The sequence below is a fragment of the Electrona antarctica genome (assembly GCF_951216825.1).
Source record: "Electrona antarctica genome assembly, chromosome: 11".
In the NCBI taxonomy this organism is placed as follows: domain Eukaryota; kingdom Metazoa; phylum Chordata; class Actinopteri; order Myctophiformes; family Myctophidae; genus Electrona; species Electrona antarctica.
The window spans coordinates 46,009,118-46,029,505 of record NC_136792.1 but is presented as its reverse complement, the minus strand read 5'-3'; the positions used below and the strand labels follow the sequence as shown (position 1 = coordinate 46,029,505).

Below are 20,388 nucleotides of genomic sequence, written 5' to 3'. Positions count from 1 at the left end.
AAAATAATCAAGGGGTATGTATCCCCACTTACTTTTTCGACCCGATTCCAACAGTGGTCTTATCTCTCTATAATGTCAGGAAGTGGGTGTAAACGCCTCCTATCGGTCCCTTGCCCTCGAAACACGTCTGGAAAAAAGTGAGACCATTTTCGGACTCAGCACGACAAGCTGAACACGCTGATGTGTTTCCCAGCACACAGACTTACGGTTCTCTTAATTGGCTAGCGTTAGGGTTAGTTTTCAACGCACGATAGCTCGGGAACGATAGGTCCGTCAGTCAATTCACATGGGCGCGTACAGCTTTCCAAGATCTACGCTCCGATAGGTCCGCCATTCTCGTGCGACACCCGTAGCAAGAGTTCTCCAACTCTGACCTGTAATCCACAAGCCTTATAGACATGGTAAACCTTACAGTGTATTGAATGGTGAAATGCTAACCCTAAAAGGGGCTCAAAGCCGCACAGGGGTCACGGGCATGACCTTTGATAGTTAGAAGTGTCGTAGAGACTCAGGACCAAGTTCAATGCATTCAGCTTGATGAGACGAAGAAAAGAATGTCCTGCTCAAAACAAACGGACACATTTTGGATTTGTAATTTATTTGAACGCGTTGGAGGCCACTAAAAATCCAATTTTGTAAGGATTCCTCTAAATACACCCCCCCCCCCCTATGTCAAGTAATGGAAATCTAATGGTGTTAGTTTTAACTGTCTAGAAAACTTAGAAATGGGTGAAATTGCTGTTTGAAAGTTTAATAAATTCATATTTTGCTCCAAAACTCCTTCTACCCCCACTAAATCAATGGCGCTGAATCAGAATATGTAGGTTATATCTCAATCCGACAACCAGAAGTGCCTTAATTGGCCCCTAGTTGGCTAATTATAGAGTTCGCGTAGAAATGTCGTAGAGAAACGAAACACGCCTACAAGTCCTAGAAGAATTGCACTAGGACAGCCAGGATTTTGGCTACCCCCCCCTAAATCAAGTGCACTGAGTTCGAATATGCAACAATTTTATGGATCTGACAAACCGGTCAAACCGGTTCTCAAGGTATTTTGAGGATGGACATTCAACATTTTAAAGTTCATAGAATGTCAGTTATTTAATCATGATGCATTTTCTTTGTTTAACATTTTAAAAATCAAATCCTCTCAAAGATAATTTAGACTAATTGTCAAGGCAAAATTGTGTTCATATTTATTTATATATTTAAAAATAGTTGTAATACATCTTTTAATTTTCTATCATGAATTATAGTTTTAGAGTTTAGGTGAGAATCAATTAATGTAAAATACACGAATGCTCAAACATGACAAATGAAAGGTTTAAAATCAGGACGAGTTGACTGTTAAGAATGTATATTTATTTTTGCGTAATCAGTCGCACAATAGCAGATTAAATACACATTCAAACCTCGGACATTGAAGTAGTCTACTCCTTAATCTCTTACAAAATGTACAAATTCATAAAATGGAAAATAGTCCCGTCTCTGCAAGTTCATTGAAAACTACAACATTTCCCCTGATATCCATGGTCTTTCTTTTGCTTTTCCATGAATGTACAATGACAGTCCATTTTAGGTTTTTATTGCAGTTCCATGTATGTACTATCTCCAATCATCTTCTGTTCTTATCAGGATTACATTGGCTTTTAGTCAGTTAGGAGAATCCGTAGAGTCTGAAGATTCTGTGCTAGTCTCACCAGGCTGTAAGGACATAGGCCTATACTATAGGATAACAAACATTAATACATTTTCTGTTAATACCGAAATATTTGTGTTTGCAACCCACTACAATGAGGTTCAGAGTGTGTGAATCCCCTCCATCAAACTGAATCAGTGCGAGATATTTCATTATTACAAAATCAGCGGTGCTCTGTAGTTCATGTCAAGGACACCAACAATTATATGTAATTGGCCACAATCCGTGTACCTTTCGTTCAAACGATTTGACAAAATAAAATCCAAAATGAGCCATTATATAATTTGTTTATTTATCGATTTGTTTTATTTTTTTGACCGCGGCTTTTGATTGGCTGAAACTGGTGTGTAACACTCTGCTGCGTCAGCTTGGACTGCACGTGAGACCGTGGCAGAGTACATAATAATAACAATAATAACTAGAAAAGTCTCAATTTTGAAAAATTGTAAAGTGTGGTTGCATGCTGCATTTGAATGATATACATTATTTCGTCAACATTATGAGGTGGTGGGAAGTATTCTTCCTCGGTATCTCCGCTGCTCTCTTCATTGGATCTCTCGTCATCACTTTGAGGTGGTGGGTGGCATTCCTTTCCGACATCTGCGCTGCTGTCATCATTGGATCTCTCGTCATCACTTTGAGGTGGTGGGTGGCATTCCTTTCCGACATCTGCGCTGCTGTCATCATTGGATCTCTCGTCATCACTTTGAGGTGGTGGGTGGCATTCCTTTCCGACATCTGCGCTGCTGTCATCATTGGATCTCTCGTCATCACTTTGAGATGGTGGGTGGCATTCTTTTCCGCTATGTGCACTGCTGTAATTGGAGCTCTTGTTATCACTTTGAGGTGATGGGGAGGTGATTTCTTCTCCGCTATATTCTTCATCCGACATCCTTACAGTTGAGTCAGGGCCATACGGTGCAGTGGAGCTTTCGGTAGGAGGATCCGGAAACGCATCCAATGAGTCACTACCCTGAATAGAATAGAATAGTCTGATTTTGAGAAAGAATGTACTTTTCAACACTTTTCTTTACAGAAAGTACTTCAGTACTTTAACTATAGTGAAAAAATTACTAGCGAGGTGGCTCTAATTATCCTTGCATTTGCAGAAGGTCACAATACAATGAAAAATCAGACCTGTCTGAAGAGAGTGGTGCAACAGCACCCACTGTTGGCTATTTTTTGTGCTCGGACCCAGACAGGGATGGACAGACCCAGACATGGACCCAGGGACACATAGCTCCTTGATGGAGTGGTTTCACCACTCAAAAAATGTGTTCAACTCATGCTGCTAACAGGTGTATACATAGAAACAACTGGTTTCAAAATACCTTGAGGTCGGATGCTGCCGGCACAGTGACAATTCCACCTTTTGGCTCCAAACGTTGTCTCTTTGTTGGAGGTAACTCCTGTGCACGCTGACGACACTGGAACAGACAAAGTAAATCATGTTAGCTGGATATTCCATCTTTAGACCTGTAGGGTCCATTTGGAGACGCTCAGAGTTAAAATCAGACTGATTATTTCACAGAGTGTGAGGATTTAAACATACCTTCAAGTTGGATTTTGCACGTGTAGGGTTTGTGTGAGGTAGCTCTACATCTTGTGGGACCTGCAGAAGGTCACAATAGAAAGGAAAAAAGCCAGTTGAACTCCGTGTTCAACTCATGCTGCCAACAGGTGTATGCATAGAAACAACTGGATTCAAAATACCTTGAGGTCGGACACTGCCGGTGCGTTTCTTCCATAAAATGATTTTCCTTCCATCTGCAGAATGTAAGAATAGAAAGAAAAAAATGTGTTAAACTAATGCCGCCACCAAATGTAGGCTTTCACATTGTACACTGGCAGTACATCCCAATTTAATTTAATTTAAGATTAGCCCTGGTATAGAGGCCGACATGGGAGTGGATTTCCACTCCTGTCCCATTCCACTCCCACAGAAACAATCCTGTCCTGTCCCAATCCTAGACCAGAGTAAAAAAAATCCCATCCTTCCTGTCCCACTCCTGTAGTTGACTCTTGGCAATCAAATCCTAACGATGCCTAGCCTGTTGATTATTATTCTGATATGACTCGCTTCTATAACTTTTGGCTGGCTGTCATCCATGTGTACTTGTTGTGGAGATCCAGGGTTGCTAAGATACGATACTTCATAGTGATTGGCTCTGCTGCATGCATATATTTCTCATTGGTCCAGTCTAGAGCACCGACCAATGAGCTGCCTGCTAACGATCCCATAGCTCTATGATAGCTGGTTCAGTCCGGTCAAGGGGCCAGTGAGGCTATCCAACGTTGAAGCACTGGGCCCTAGTGGTAAGAGGAGGGACTGCATGCGGACCCGTGGAAGTATGATTGGGAAACCCCGTGCAGCTGGGCTTTAACATTGAGCGCGTTTGCACTTCCGCATTTTGGGCATAAAATGTTGGTGTCCAAATCGGGAAAAAAAGGCGGAAGTAGAAGGCTCTTCCGGGTGCTTCAAAACGCCACTGAGCAACTTCCACTGACATGAGGGGGGGGGGGGGGGAGCTTCACGCCAGATCAGTCTCTATCCTTTTAATACTCTATGAGTCCGGTGGACTAAAGCAACTAGCCTATGGGATGGTTAGCAGGCTGGCTGTGCGTGCAGACAGTCTGTTAGTGACTGAGAATCACCATAGTCATTCTTCCACCACCCCAAAATACGGTACAAAGTGCGTCCCGTAACAGTTCATTACGGGACGGGTCATTTAGTTTCCAAATAATGTACGATCCCGTTTTTTACGGGACGGTTGGCAACCCTCTGCTGATGATCTGCCATAGTCTTTATTTATATATGACCGAATCCAGTGGTTTGAGACACAAGTAGGCCATGGTCATTTTTCAGTTCTTTACATATTATGAAACTACAAAATCTAAGCTTTCATATGATGTATTGTTCATTGAAATCGGAACATATTTGCAGAAGATATGACTCTTTTAAACTTGCTAAACAAAAAAACCCAAAGTACTTAAAATGCCCTGACAAGGTTTCAAAGTTTTAGCACCTCTGAGCTGAGAGGAATGGGTGTGACAATAGCTACTTGTCTCCACCCCTAACCACACCCCTAATGGGGGGAGTGATCCCCCCACCAGTGAGAAATGTCTTGCATTAAACTCTTCTTGCATTCAACTCTTACATACAAGTATGCAGTGGTGGGGAAAAGTACTCACATTCTTTGGACGTTTTTTTGGACTGGTGGACGGGTTTCTGAACTGCCCACAGCCCTCCTATGAGACACAGACAGAGTAGACAAAAATGGTGCCATTTTATCATGATTATTAGTGAGGACCTATTATATGAAGATATGTTGAAAAGTGGTGAAGTGGTCCTTTTAAGTAAAAGTATCAAAGCTGCAATATAGAAATATAGGACTAAAGTGGTTAGTGCATGTTTTGTAATAATAATCAAAATCTACAATGTAACTAAATAAACTAAATAATAAAAAGAGATGATAATTAAACTAGTTTTTCACATAGGCCTACATGAACCTACTACATAATTGACTTGTACAACATTGCACTTTCCCCATGATAATGGATATCTTATATAGCAAAAAATGTACAAATGCCTTACATTAACATTATTATTATTATGTACATACAAAGGTAAAATGTTTACCCCTAAGCGATTAGAGTTCTCAATCTCTGCCCGGCCCGACATTTTCGGGTAGGGTCGGGCCCAAAATGCACGATAATTAGTCGGGCCGGGCCGAGCCTCGGGCTCTGTGATTTTCCGTGATTTCTTTTTTTTTTTTTTATCATTTTATTATAACAAAAATAAAAATTCTGTTGTTTGTGTAACGTATTTATTTAATATGAAGAGGGCTGAGCTGGTGAATGTTGGCGATTAACTTTTACAGTTTAGGGCGGCTATTATATATATGTGACTGAAGGAGGAGGAGTCGATGATCAGCAGCAGCGCACCAAAGTGACAGAATAGAACGGTGGTTGTTGAACTTGCTACCGCTGGCTGGCCTCTGGTCTGCCAACCAAATGAGCTGCTTACTGCTCAGCATCAACTATATAACTTAAGTTAACTTGCCATATGCTTAAATGTTTTATAAGACCATCGATTCATCCGCAATAGCTCGACGTTTGGAAACGTCGGGGCTTAACTCGTTGAACCCAGCTGGGTGAATAAGCTAAATTAGGCTACCTAATCAACGTCACCACGGTAAATGCTCCATATAACTATGAAAGCGCCTGCACACGACGTAATATAGTTACATGATGACCAAGCAATGTTACAGTCACACTGTAGGCTACAGCTATTTGGTTTACAAATCGTATCGCAGCGCGCTGTACAGCTATTTAATTTCCCCATCGTAGCGCAGCGCGCCTCGTTGTGTGCCCACTGCCCAAAATAAAAGATCTGCAAGCTGTCGACAGACTCGACACGCCATCGAGCGGCATGTTGATGGTTTGTATGTCTGTTCTTTTGGTTAGGCAACGCACATTACGCGTGGTATGTGGGTTTGAGAGGCAATGATTCATGTAAACTATACAGTAACGGGACTGTTAACGGTAACGGTGAATGATGAAAAAGTTGCACTTTGTTAACGGGACAGTAGCCTATTGGACATAATTAACTGCGTCACTTCAGAGGATCGCTGCTACTTTGATTCAGAAGATGTTTACTCACCCCTGGAAATTGCAGGAAACCATTAGAATGTTGGAAATAGAACATTATCAGCCAATTAACGTGAGTTACATAAATCCTTTATTTCGACGACTAGTTTATTAGTGCGTTCTCTGACACGGTCGTCTCAATAATCCACGACGCCGCGGCCATATAGTGGCATTTTTCTTTTTCCTTTTTTTCTCTTTTTTTCACTCGGGGTTTTCGGGCCTGACATTATGGTAATTGTTATGGTCGGGCCGGGCCTCGGGCCGACCCAGTTAGGGTAGGGTAGGGCCGGGCCTTAATTTTCAGGCCCGATGAGAACTCTAAAAGGGATGCCTGTTATCAGCCGTGCAATCTTGTGACAAAGCATTACATTTACAGCCTTCCCAACAGAAATCAGGGGGGAAAAATACCTCAGGATTCACTATACTTTCCAAGCAGTCTTTTTTCACAGCGGGTTTTGTACTATACTTATCATCTCAATCAATATTTCAGCTTTTCTAACAACAATGTCATGGTTTGAAAACTAAGCCAATTATATAAAAGACGGGTTTACCGCAACGACGCACAGTTTTATTCTCATCATAAATCATCATGCGCTGCAGCATTTTATTTAACAGTAACAAAGTTACAGAGATTTAAACACATAGCGCTAAACAGTACATAGCTACAAAATACATGTGTGGAGTTAAAGAATGGATTACAAGACACTCATCAGACCCTCAGCGACTTTGCTGATCAGTGGATGATGGTAAAGTCACTTTATACTTTTATTACAAGATAGGCCTACAGCATCATATCAAGTTAACAATAATGATGTTGTTGTCTTTATTATTGTGTGGTTGTCACAGAAACACACTGCAATGCTGTTCAGAACCCCAAAATGCACAAATAAACTGTAAATACAGAGACATTTTTGCAATGCAATTGCAACGACTTAATGACACTAATAATACTTGTTTGGAATAAAAACCTTCTTTAACATTCCAACTGTTAATGTGACAAAATAAATAAATAGTATTTTGGTCAATTGTGGAGTTTCATTAGCGCCGACTTGTGTCTGAAGCCACTGGTCTGGGAGGGGTCATAGCTTATATTAGTTTATATTATAAGCTACATTTAGCAAAACTGAGCATTCATTTTCTCACCTTGTAATCATCAGCTCCTATGCGGAGTCTTGCGGACTGCTTTAGTGAGCAAAGACTAGAGTGAGTCTCTGAGACAGCTAATCAACGGAAGATGTTACAGCTGTGTCAATCAGCTGCCCAGCCACCCACCCCCCCCCCTTCGTTCACACTACAGCTCAGGAACACAAACTAATCTCTGTTCTAACTCTCCACTCCAAGCCCTAGCCAAATCGAACACTGATCACAAAGTTATTTCATACACACTCTTTTTTTCACTTGCAAATGAGTGATGTATCTTTGAGATATTAATGTGAATAAGCGATTATACTATTCATTTAATACATAAAACATTCTAAAACTGTGAAACTGAAGCTTCCAAAACATTATATAGGCTCAATGAACTCATTTCATGACAAAGATAAGCATTCTTACCTTACTTTACGAAGAAATGTGTCTGGAAGTCAAAATAAATCTTGTGGAAGTCAAGAAGAAAACATTGAACTGTCCGGCTTGGTTTTGCTTTCAGTTTCAGTTCCAGCCAAACAGTGTGTCAACCTAAAGCTAACGGCTGATTGGCTCAAAGCTTTGTTTGAGGCGGGGCAGTGTGTGTGAGTGTGTGGAACTGTACTAGCATTGTCCGGTCTCCGGGGGCAGGCACGAGCACAAACTCACACACTCCCGACGCATAAATGGGCACTTTTGGAGTCCGACCTAAAAACTCCACCAGAGCATTGTGAGAGTGTCCTGACTCGATTTCAGTGGAAAGAAATCTGGGTTGATGTGAGGGCTACCTCCTTTCGGGCCCCAAAATGTATACCGTGCGAGAGCACACACACACACACACACACACACACACACACACACACACACACACACACACTCTGTCGCATACAGAGGCTCAATGGCTCATAACTTACATTCACCCACCCAGAGCAATTAGGGGTTCATAGTGTTGCTCAAGGACACTTTGACAGTAACTCTGGGGGAGCCCGGGATCGAACTGGGAACCTCACGGTTGCATTCCTGTCGCTCTACTGGCCACTCTACACCTGAGCCATGCACTGCCGCCCCCACGTTACGTAATTTAAATGGTTAAGTAATATAGCCTGCATTGTAAAATGTCCCTCGCTAATAGAACTGATGCATGTACAGTACAGTACAGTACAGTACAGTACAGTACAGTACAGTACAGTACAGTACAGTACAGTACAGTACAGTACAGTACAGTACAGTACAGTACAGTACAGTACAGTACAACAGAGATGTCAGGTTCTTATAACTGTCAAGGGTGTTAAACCTGAACTTGACTTAGTTCATCATGAATCCATCAGCCGCCGTTATGCAACTCGTTTGATTTCTATTGTGTTACCTACTGTATTATCCAGGTATGCCCAAAAATAACAGTAATTGTCACATTAAGTTCCTGTTAAACTGGCAGCGATGAACACATACGTTGTCGCCCGGATCAACGACAGGTCCGCTCCGGGTCTGCTCAAGAGGGGCGCGACAACGCAAGCGTAAAAACAAAAGCTCAACAGAATTCAGGTCTGATGAGTCAAGGGCGTGTGCACGAAACGAGCACGCGTGCGACGACTTCACGGGACCGCGCCCATGTAAGTACGCTTGCGTTGTTGCCCCTCGACTTCTCCGCACGCGCAGAAAGAAAACGCAGGTCTCATTGAAAATGAACTATAGGTGCGTTAAATCGCAGCCCCTTTGAAAGGACTTTTAACTTTTAACTTTTAACCCTTTTGGTGTTAGCATTATGTTATGCTTTAGCTATTGAAAAATAGCAGATCTACAAGCTCGTAGGTCTGCTATTTTTTTTAAATCGACTGACATAGAAACAGCTTTTTCAGAAAACTGTCAGGATGTAGAAGACATTCGTAGAATCGTCCTCATGTCTAAATGGGTTAATCGGTGTCCTTCTCACTTATAACATAATTATTATACTCAAACACGTGACTAGCAAGAGCTCTGCTCGCACTTGCTGTGACTGCATGTACTGTATGTTTTGATGTGCAGTAATGTCCTCTGGTGTGTCTAATGGCTGGACGGTTACTTGGTAAGACAGTTAATCCATTTTGACCTGAGATCAGATTCTAAAAATGTCTTCTACATCCTGACAGTTTTCTGAAAAAGCCATGTTTCTATGTCAGTCGTTCTTCGATTTTTCAAAAATAGCAGATCTACAAGCTCGTAGCGCGCCACTCGGTGGCGTGCTATGAGCTTGTAGATCTGCTATTTTTCAATAGCTAAAGCATAACATAATGCTAACACCAAAAGGGGTCGGTTCAGATGGGCCACAGTCAACAGTGAAAAAACTGTGCGTTATGGTGTGGTGTGTGTGATATGAAATGCGAACTTATCATATAACCACAACCATGGTTTAGTTAACATCATTGACTGTCTTCCAATCATCTTTTCTGTCCTCAAGTTCACCTTTTGACGCCTATTTTCGTATGTACCTCGGCGCCGATGACACCTTATCACACCTTTTTTAATCAATTGATTACGGTGCTCAGCTTCATTTGCCCAACGTAACACTCCTATTTCGATCCGGTTAAAAAAAGACGCTCAAACCGTAAATGGAAAAATCTGCTGGCTTATGCTTTCTATCGGGAAACAGCAACTTAGAACGTAAATATCTCGGAATCACTTTATAGACCAAATACAAGCTTGGTTTGCTTCTGAAGATAGTAAATTATAGTAATACTATAGTAAATGATAGTATTTCGCTTGCCAAAAGTATGTTTTGGGTGGATTAAATAACAATCGCGGGACATGTTACATAGCGGATTTTACTTCCTGACTCAGCGGTTTCAATTGTGGGAATGTGTCTGAGAGGATGGGAGTGAGGGAACAATCACGACGGAGCAGACTGGGGTTTCACACTCCTCGAGGCACCTAAGACTTTCTGACCACAGCTCACAGTCGCAGCTTCAGCAATAGAAGCTGCCCATGGCAAAGTGGTCTCCCCCGAGACCACTTTGCCATGGGACCCTACCAGGAGCATTGGGCTGTCCAGACAACACAGCTCTGAGGTTCATTGGGGGCAGTGTTGTTTTTGGCAGAAAAGTCATAGTCTCTTGAATAGTTTTCATTTAGTTTTAGTCACCTGTGTCACCAATGTTTTAGTGTTAGTCTAGTTTTAGTCGACTAAATATCATACGATTTTAGTCGACTAAATATACAGTTGATTTAGTCGAATGTGTTTTGGCGGGACTTGATGTCGTCAAAACACTTGTAGCACATCTACAAGCTCACAACTGTTGTGAGCTTGTAGATGTGCTATTTTCAGCATGCAACCTAGTGTAAAATGACGGAACACGGAACACGGCAGGAGGTTGGCCCACAGTTAACTTAACACTTGCTTCAGCCGCACTTCCTCCTTGCGAAACCTAGTGAGAGACGTCCGTCTCTCACTAGTATCCGTCTGTATCACATTTGCATCCTAATGCTGGATTAATACCTTAAAGTCTGTTCAGATGGGCCACAGTCAACAGTGAAAAAACTGTGCGTTATGGTGTGGTGTGTGTGATATGAAATGCGAACTTCATCATATATCCACAACCATGGTTTAGTTAACATCATTGACTGTCTCCAATCATCGTTTCTGTCGCCAAGTTCACCTTTTGACGCCTATTTTTGTATGTACCTCGGCGCCGATGACACCTTATCACGCCTTTTTTGAGTGGTGCAACCACTCCCTTACGGAGTTATGTGTGTGGGTGCCTGCCTGCCTGGCTGGCTGGCTGGGTATGAGCACGAAAACAGCATTGGTTGTTTTTCACCACCTGTGCGCAACCTAACGCACACACAAACTCGCATATTAACTGTATATATGATGATTTCGGGTGTGACAGTACAGTACAGTACAGTACAGTACAGTACAGTACAGTACAGTACAGTACAGTAGAGGGTACAGTAGAGGGACCGGTACACGGTAACTCTGTCATTTCTCAACTGTTTCGGACGCGGGGCGGCACGCCGGAACCGGCCCGGCCCCCTGGGCGCGTTCATGGGGGTCTGGTCTGGTCTTTCTGACCACAGCTCACAGTCGCAGCTTCAGCAATAGAAGCTGCCCATGGCAAAGTGGTCTCCCCCGAGACCACTTTGCCGTGGGACCCTACCAGGAGCATTGGGCTCCAGAGGTTAATTGGGGGCAGTGTTGTTTTTGGCAGAACATTTTGATTTTAGTTTTAGTCATTTTAGTTTTAGTCATAGTCTCTTGAATAGTTTTCATTTAGTTTTAGTCACCTGTGTCACCAATGTTTTAGTGTTAGTCTAGTTTTAGTCGACTAAATATCATACGATTTTAGTCGACTAAATATACAGTTGATTTAGTCGAACAAAATGTGTTTTGGCGGCCCTTGATGTCGTCAAAACACTTGCTGAAAATAGCCGATCTATAAGTTCACAACTGTTGTGAGCTCGTAGATGTGCTATTTTCAGCATGCAACCTAGTGTAAAATAACTTATAGTGGATCTCTTGTCCACTAGTCCCTTCCTAACATTTTAGTCTAGTTTTTATTTGTTGACAATCGTCAGTATATTTAGTCTTATATTAGTTTTAGTCATCATGGCTTAGTTTTCATTTAGTTTCCATTTAGTTTTCGTCAGTGGAAAAAGGTAGTCGACGAACACTTTTCGTCTTAGTTTTAGTCGACGAAAACAACACCGATTGGGGGCACACAAACCTCTCCACCACAATACGGTGATGGTTCCTTGGATAGCTGATAAATAATACTATAAAAGTTGATATTAGTTTTAATTTCCCACCAAATTAAGCAAAGTAGCCTGCAGTAATGGTCTTCTTCTTCTTCTGACTGATTCCTATTGAGGTCTCCACAGCGGTTAAAGATAACGATAAAGATGAAGACAACTTTATTGTCCATTAAATCTTACATGAAATGGACATTTTCCTTTGGCACACTGGCAAAGGAATAAAAAACATCATTACATAAAATACACAAATGCATTAAAATACTACATGAAATGCATTCACCATAACGCAGCAACAGTGATCATGGGCTGAGGGGATTAGGCGGTGGAGCTATTTAAACATTGTAAATGTCCACTGCAGTTGGCACAAATGATGTCTTGTAATTGTAACCCTTCTTTTTGTTGTTGTTGCTAATGGCACTCTAAGCCTCCAGGTCAAATTCACGGTGACGAGGGTGGGTAGAAACATTGTAAATCTGAATTGCCTTTTTGTCTCCACCAGGCCGAAGGCATGGGGAGAGAGTATGTTTTGCACTCTGTCCGTGTGTGTGTATGTGTGTGTGTCTGTTACCATCTAATCTCCGGCACCGTTAACCCAGTCAATGCCAAATTTTGCACACCCACTCCCTGGATGCCAACGATGAACCTCTGCCCCAAATTTTCCAGAACGGCCTGTTCTAGCGCCACCAGGAGCCGGACTTTTGACAAACACATTTTTTGATATTACTCCTCCAGATTCTGTCCAAAAATCCCACAAAACGTTGCACACTATCTCTATAGTCATGTGGTCAAGCCGGATCTGACCGATATTTCGTAGTCCATCCTAATTGGCCAACATTGGCTTTCAAAGTTGGCAGGATTGGCCCGTTTTGAACAGACGGACGGACGGATGGACGGACGGACGGACTGAGTGCAAAACATACTCTCTCCCCATGCCTTCGGCCTGGTGGAGACAACAAACCCATAACAATTGAATAAGTGTGGAAAACATCTTTGGTTTGTGATCAGATTGAATGCTTTAATGAACAGTAAAAGACATCAGGATTAGGTTAAACCTGGCTGTTAGCCTGGTCCGGAGCAGGCTAAATCCACAGCATTAGTTTCCATGGTAACCATGTCCATGTGGCATTGCTTTCATGAAACCGAATCAAGCCTCAAAACATATTAATCTGGCAAGATTAACCAGCTTTCATGAAACGGGTTAATCGCTGATCCAGTATAAATTAGCCAGGATATCTGTTAAATCCCGGTTTAATCCCTAATCCAAGTTTCGTGAAACAGGGCCGCGGCCCCTGGTCGACTACCTGGCTGAGTTTGCTTCTGTTCTCTGCGTCTTCCTCTGTCCATCCGTCAGTCCAGCCACCTGTATGTTCTCTGCGTCTTCCTCTGTCCATCCGTCAGTCCAGTCCAGCCACCTGTATGTTCTCTGCGTCTTCCTCTGTCCATCCGTCAGTCCAGTCCAGCCACCTGTATGTTCTCTGCGTCTTCCTCTGTCCATCCGTCAGTCCAGTCCAGCCACCTGTATGTTCTCTGCGTCTTCCTCTGTCCATCCGTCAGTCCAGTCCAGCCACCTGTATGTTCTCTGCGTCTTCCTCTGTCCATCCGTCAGTCCAGTCCAGCCACCTGTATGTTCTCTGCGTCTTCCTCTGTCCATCCGTCAGTCCAGTCCAGCCACCTGTATGTTCTCTGCGTCTTCCTCTGTCCATCCGTCAGTCCAGTCCAGCCACCTGTATGTTCTCTGCGTCTTCCTCTGTCCATCCGTCAGTCCAGTCCAGCCACCTGTATGTTCTCTGCGTCTTCCTCTGTCCATCCGTCAGTCCAGTCCAGCCACCTGTATGTTCTCTGCGTCTTCCTCTGTCCATCCGTCAGTCCAGTCCAGCCACCTGTATGTTCTCTGCGTCTTCCTCTGTCCATCCGTCAGTCCAGTCCAGCCACCTGTATGTTCTCTGCGTCTTCCTCTGTCCATCCGTCAGTCCAGTCCAGCCACCTGTATGTTCTCTCTCTCTGAATCCACAAACCACCTTCTCCTGCAGTAATGGTGCTATGTGAAAATTGCAGTGGTGGAAAAAGTACTCAATTGTTTTACTTGAGTAAAAGTACCAATACTGCAATTTAGAACTACTTCGTTACAAGTAAAAGTACGGAATTGAAAATGTACTTGAGTAAAAGTACAAAAGTATCTGCATCAAAATGTACTTAAAGTACTAAAAGTAAAAGTACTCATTGTGCTGAATGTCCCATTTTCCCAAGTTCAAAATGTGTAGAAAATCTATTGAAAATCCTATGCCCGGCTTTGAAAAGAGCCGACCTACAAGCTCACAATGCGTTGCGACGCATTGTGAGCTTGTAGATCAGCTCTTTTCAAATGGCCGAAATGTATAGGGTTGAAGTGGTTAATGTGCAGTATGTTGTCTAATCAAAATTAAAATCTCCAAAGTAACTAGTAACTAAAGTTTTCAAATAACTGTAGTGGAGTAAAAGTACAAATTTTGGCTCCGAGATGTAGTGGAGTAGAAGTAAAAGTACTGGAAATTGGAAATACTCAAGTAAAATACAAATACCTCAAAATTGTACTTGCATAAGTACAGTACTTAAGTAAAAGTACTTAGTTACTTTCCACCACTGGAAAATTGGCCTCGCTAATAGAATGATGGATGAAACGACCCTTTACAGAACTTGCTGCAGACACATACTGTGTAACATGATGTATTAAGTACATGTGTATTCTTAAGTGGACTCTGCTCCCTGTACTTCGTTGCCGGCGTCCCCTCACTCGCACTTGCTCCGAGTCGCCTGCATGTGTTTTTGAGTTGCGCTAGCCCCTCCTATGCCCGGCTTTGAGCGTTTGAGAAGACAAAAGTCAAACATTGAAGACAAAAGTGAGGACGCAAATTGTGATTGAGTGGAACGAATGAGATGATGTATGATGATTAGAGCGCCCCTCACTTCACACGGGTGTGATTTTTTAAAATATATTCATACAGTAAGTGCAGAGTACTTAAATGACAACTTCAAACTAAATAACACATAGGCTCATTTTCCTACTTATATTGATCCCAAAGGACTTGCCACTGTCCTCCAGTTTCCCCTGCAGACCCCAGCAGCTCTCATAAGTGGAGCCCATAATGATGCGGTCATTTTTATTATTATTTTCATTACCACTTACAGCGCCAGCATTTATTGACAAATTATGATATAATTCACGCTAGCATTTTTCCCAGTTTAGCTCTTATTTTGAGAAGCCACATTTCCAGACTTCCGGTACTGATCAATAGAGAAAAAAGGTTTTTTCCCGTTTTTGTAGGCCTCAAGATCAGCTAGATTATAGTTATAGTCACCAATGTACACAGTTTTTAAATGTACAACTATTATTTTTACATAATAGGTAGGCCTATTTAAACAACTGGTCGACTAGTAAACTAGTCGACTAGTAAATCACTAGAAGTGAAAGCCCGAGTGCAGAGCAGAGCTTTCTTCTTCCTGAGAGTGCCTGGCTGTGCACCGGAATGTTGTGTCAGGATTCTCAATAAGTAAATTCCTGTCCCAGCGGGCCCAGGCTCTTGCTACGCAAAAGCGCCTCCATGCCTTTGATCTGCAGTGGTGTGCAGCAAAGCAGTAAATCATGTCATGGGGTGAGCGTTCGGTCCAACTGCCAATCAAAGTGACTGTTCTGGTCAATCACAGTGTGTCTTTTCTGGGGAAAAAAACGCATATCAGCATAACATCTGTTTTGAACGCAACAGATGGTGTAAAAGTGATCATATATGCTTTGGGTCCAGAAAACCACGGCCTGGACCCACTGAAAAATCGTCCATTCCATTTTTCCCATAGAGATTTACAAAAATATTTATAGCTATTATTTTAAGCCTAGAATCAGGATCGTGGTGGATCATGACCATAACACCTTTTTTGATTCTGTGGGAATTTGTTTTTAATGTTTTTAATGTTGCTCTGGAGAGGGAAGTCTGGAGCACTCTGGTGGAGCTGTTGCCCCCGCGACCCGACTATGGATAAGCGCTTGAAGATGGATGGATGGGAATTTGTTTTTAATAATTAATTATATGATATACTACATTTAATAAATACCCTTTTGTTGAGCGGTTTTCATTTTTCTTTCTTTACAGAATCAAAGGTTTTTTTATGGTCATGATTCACCAGGATCCTGGATGGCTTGATTCTAGGCTTAACATAGTTGATATAAATATTTTTGTAAATCTCGATGGGGAAAAATAAATGACTGTTTCAGTGGGTCCAGAAAACCACACTCACTGCTATGCTCTCTATAGTATACTACGAGGGGTTCTGCTGGGGTCTGCTGGGGAAACTGGAGGACAGAGAGGCATTTCTGCAAAGTTGGAGTCAACCAAGGTCTCCATCTCTCGCTTACAGTTAGTCCAGAACGCCACCGACCGCACGGTTGCTTACAGGTACACGTAAGCGAGACCATATTAGTCCTGTACTAGCCTCCCTCCACTGGCTTCCTGTGCGATACAGGATTGATTTCAAAGTCTTTGTCTTTAAGTGTTTAAATGGTTTGGCACCTAATATCTCTCTGAATTGCTGAAACCTTATGTTACCACAAGGACCCTTAAAGGAGCGTTGAGTGATTTGGGTGATTTGGAAAACCCCCTGGTCTGCCCTGGTAGCAAGATGTGCACATGCACGGTCTACAGTGGGGGGACACGCAACAGGCCAACAGCACGCATGCACACCAAGGCCCGCCCGCGCTCGATCATGATTGGCGGAAGGCCCCTCTCTATCCTGATTGGATGAAGGCTTGGCCACCTAGCCAAAAGCGAAACATAAGGTTTTTTGACCCCCAGGGGTTAACTGGGGACAGGGAGGAACTCCTTATATGGTCAGCACACTCTATAGTAGGGAAGATTACCACAACAAAACAAAAGGAAGTGATATTTTAATTAAGTTAAATAACTGAATATACCTTTAAGCGTGATTCATAGTCTGGATTTTCGGCAGTGAGGTGACCACCGAACTACAACATGACGTCACGAGCCGCGGTGAAGAGCAAACCACCGCCCCAGCCCTTCTCTCTGTTTTTACTCACCACCGCTCAACATTATTTCAGCTCCGGTGGTCACCTCACCACCGAACATCCAGACTATGAATGAGCCTTTTAGGTCCTCTGACCAGCTTCTCCTGGTGGTGCCTAAAACCAGGCTGAAGCTCAGAGGGAACCGGGCTTTTACAGTGGCAGCTCCCAAGCTCTGGAATGAGCTGCCTCTGCACATAAGACAAGACCCCACCCTTCAGGTGTTTAAGTCACGCCTAAAGACGTATCTTTATTTTTTGGCATTTCCAAGCATAGTATGAGCTGTTGTTGATGTTGATGAAAGTGACACTGTGTGTGTGTTGTTAGTTTTTTTTATGAAGTTGTGGTTTTTTATTATTTTATTGTAAAGCACTTTGGTACAACTTTGTTGTTATTTAAATGTGCTATATAAATAAAGATGGTATGGTATGGTATGGTAAAACAGACCCCATGGCACGTCATTTGGGGTCAATATAAGTAGGAAAATGAGCCTATGAGTATCAGTCTGGAGTTGCTATTTATAAATATTCCATTTAGGCCTGACGTCGAAATAAAAAAAAAAAGTCTTCCGAAAGAATATATATTCAAAGATGTGTGCCTCATTTTCACGATTTTTCAAAAATAGCAGACCTACAAGCTCGTAGCTTGTGGTGCGCTATGAGCTTGTAGATCTGCTATTTTTCAATAGCTAAAGTACAACATAATGCTTATATAGTTAAAACACCAAAAGGGGTTCCCGCCCAGAATGGGATAACACTAGTTAATGTGCAGTCATGTCCCTTTTTGTCTTGTCTAATGATGGATTCCTCCCGTGACTCGAGATGTAAAAAATGTGTAAACACTAAACAAACAACACAGCGGGACGCCGGCCCACTCTGTTACTCATCATCTGACGAACGAAGTGCCTCGGCGTCGCTTTCTCAGAAAAAGCACTCATCTCACACACCACGCCGTCTTTAGTCTGTGGCACAATGTGTAATCAAGCCCACACAATGTCCCTAACAGTTTTCAAATAAATAGTCGGAGAGAGACTGAAAGCTCTATAATCGAGGGAGCGAGGCAGAATGTATTTTCATTCCCCCCCCTGCCACCCTCTTTACTATTTGTTTATTGTGTCCAAAACCATCCTGAGCCTGTTTACCGTTCTAGTGCCAAGAGAAGATAACACACCACGTTTTGTCTGTATCACATTTGCATCCTAATAGTGATTTAATACCCTGTGTGTTCAGATGGGCCACACAAGCAACTGTGTGTGTGTGTGCGTGTGTGTGTGTGTGTGTGTGTGCGTCGCGTGCTTATATTTGTTTAGAGTTTCTGAATTTGCATGTGTGCCGCACGCGTTGGTGTGGATGTCTTGAGCGAATGGGACAGGCAGGAACAATCGCTTTAGTCCTTTCGTTTACATTTTCATAGCCCGGTGATTTTCTAATCTCACCTAAATACTATGCAATGAATATTTCATGGCTTTGACTCTCGTCGAGGCGTCCTTATTTGCTCTTTTTCATTTAGTTTGTTTTGCATACACGCCCTGCCATTAACATAGAATAAATTCATCCAAATTGCATCTCAGTTCTTAGATGGCATGCTGTACGCGATGCTGTTTTTCATTTTGTCACGCTATAGCGGCGAGGCTCTGAAGCTGCGTTCAGACCTGTAGATATACAATTGTTTTCCAGTCGCTGGCGCAGGTCAGCGTTGGTAAATGGTTGGTAATAAAAAAAATCCGCGGCTCTGCCGCATAATAATGCACGCCCATGTGTACGTCCTCCACCACACCAGGAGTCAATGGTGGCAGTTTATGAGTTAGATAGTGGATGGAGCCCACACACCACAGGTACAAGAAAGACGTTCTTTATTGAAAATGATCTGACAACGTTTCGATCTATTTGATCTTCATCAGGTCATGTGAACATACACAAAAGTTTGTACATTTATAATAAGGGAGTGCCCTCATTGTCCAATCAAAACACCACATTTTGGTGCCCCTCCCGTCACTGCAGGTGTGACGCGTCAACCCTGTTTATGAGTTAACACATGGTGTTGGAGTTTGTGAATTGCATTTATAATCAGGATTCAGGACACATCTTGCCAAGATTCAGTGTACATGACGTGACCAGCAATGACCTTTCAACATGACCTGTTATCAGCTGGCTGTGTGTGATGATCACTGAGTCATACTGTAGAATTTGACCACGAGAATGTTTATGAGAGGAGGTTATTAATACCCTGGACGGATTGAGGTCTGCATGACGATATTGGTCACTCTGGCCATGCCAGGCTAATATTTAGGCCCAATAATGACTGTTAACACTTTAGCGCGCTCAATGAGTCTCTCGTGGCTCAAGTTTGCTTGAGACGGCGCCCCTCCATCGCGGTCTAAAACTGTACTTTATAGAGCTCCGAAGTCTGACGTCACTTTCAGTAGAGGGTGTCAATCTCCAGGTTCATGTATTTGTTTATTTGCATTGAGATCCCCAAACGGCGATTTTAGGTCGCTTCAGAACTGTGTTTGAAAAATAAACCGACCACCTCGGCGTTTCTGTCAGGGGAGTGGCTGTGCGTCGTTAATGATGTCCATTCATATTTGATACAGCCAGTTTCTAGAGAAAATGGAATTAATGTGACCGCAAAAGCCTTGAAACTACATATAAATGCAATGTCGCTGAGCATATACGTCACGCCCAGCTGTCAACATATTGCGTTCCTGAGATTCCTCGTTGACGTAAGTTCAGCTGGTGGTGACTCGACTCGTACTAACCACGATACATTATATATCAATAAAATAAAAATAAAAATAAATGTAATTAACGTTCAGTTTCTGTTGTGCGACGAGCTGCGGGCAGAAGCAGCCTACCCGGAAATGTAGTCTCTGGGTTGTTTGGCTCGTTTCTAACGCTTATTTTGTTACTCTTTGGGTATATTTGTACATTTCCACCTTCAGTCGATGCTTCATATCCATATGAGTGAAAAGGCCCGGGTGATCGGTTTATTTTTCAAACACAGTTCTTATATGAGGCGATCTAAAATCCCCCTATGGAGAGTATTAATGCTTATAAAAACATACATGAACCATGGCGCTCACTGCCCTCTACTGGTAGTAGAGGGCAGTGACGTCAGGACTTCGGTGCTCTATTACATTTAT

At 42.7% G+C, this 20,388-nt stretch overlaps 1 protein-coding gene across 1 annotated transcript in view; it reads left to right on the top strand.

The window, feature by feature from the left end:
* slc36a4 (solute carrier family 36 member 4) overlaps positions 1-20,388 on the top strand; it is a 247,794-nt gene that overhangs the window by 19,235 nt on the left and 208,171 nt on the right. The window lies entirely within an intron of this gene.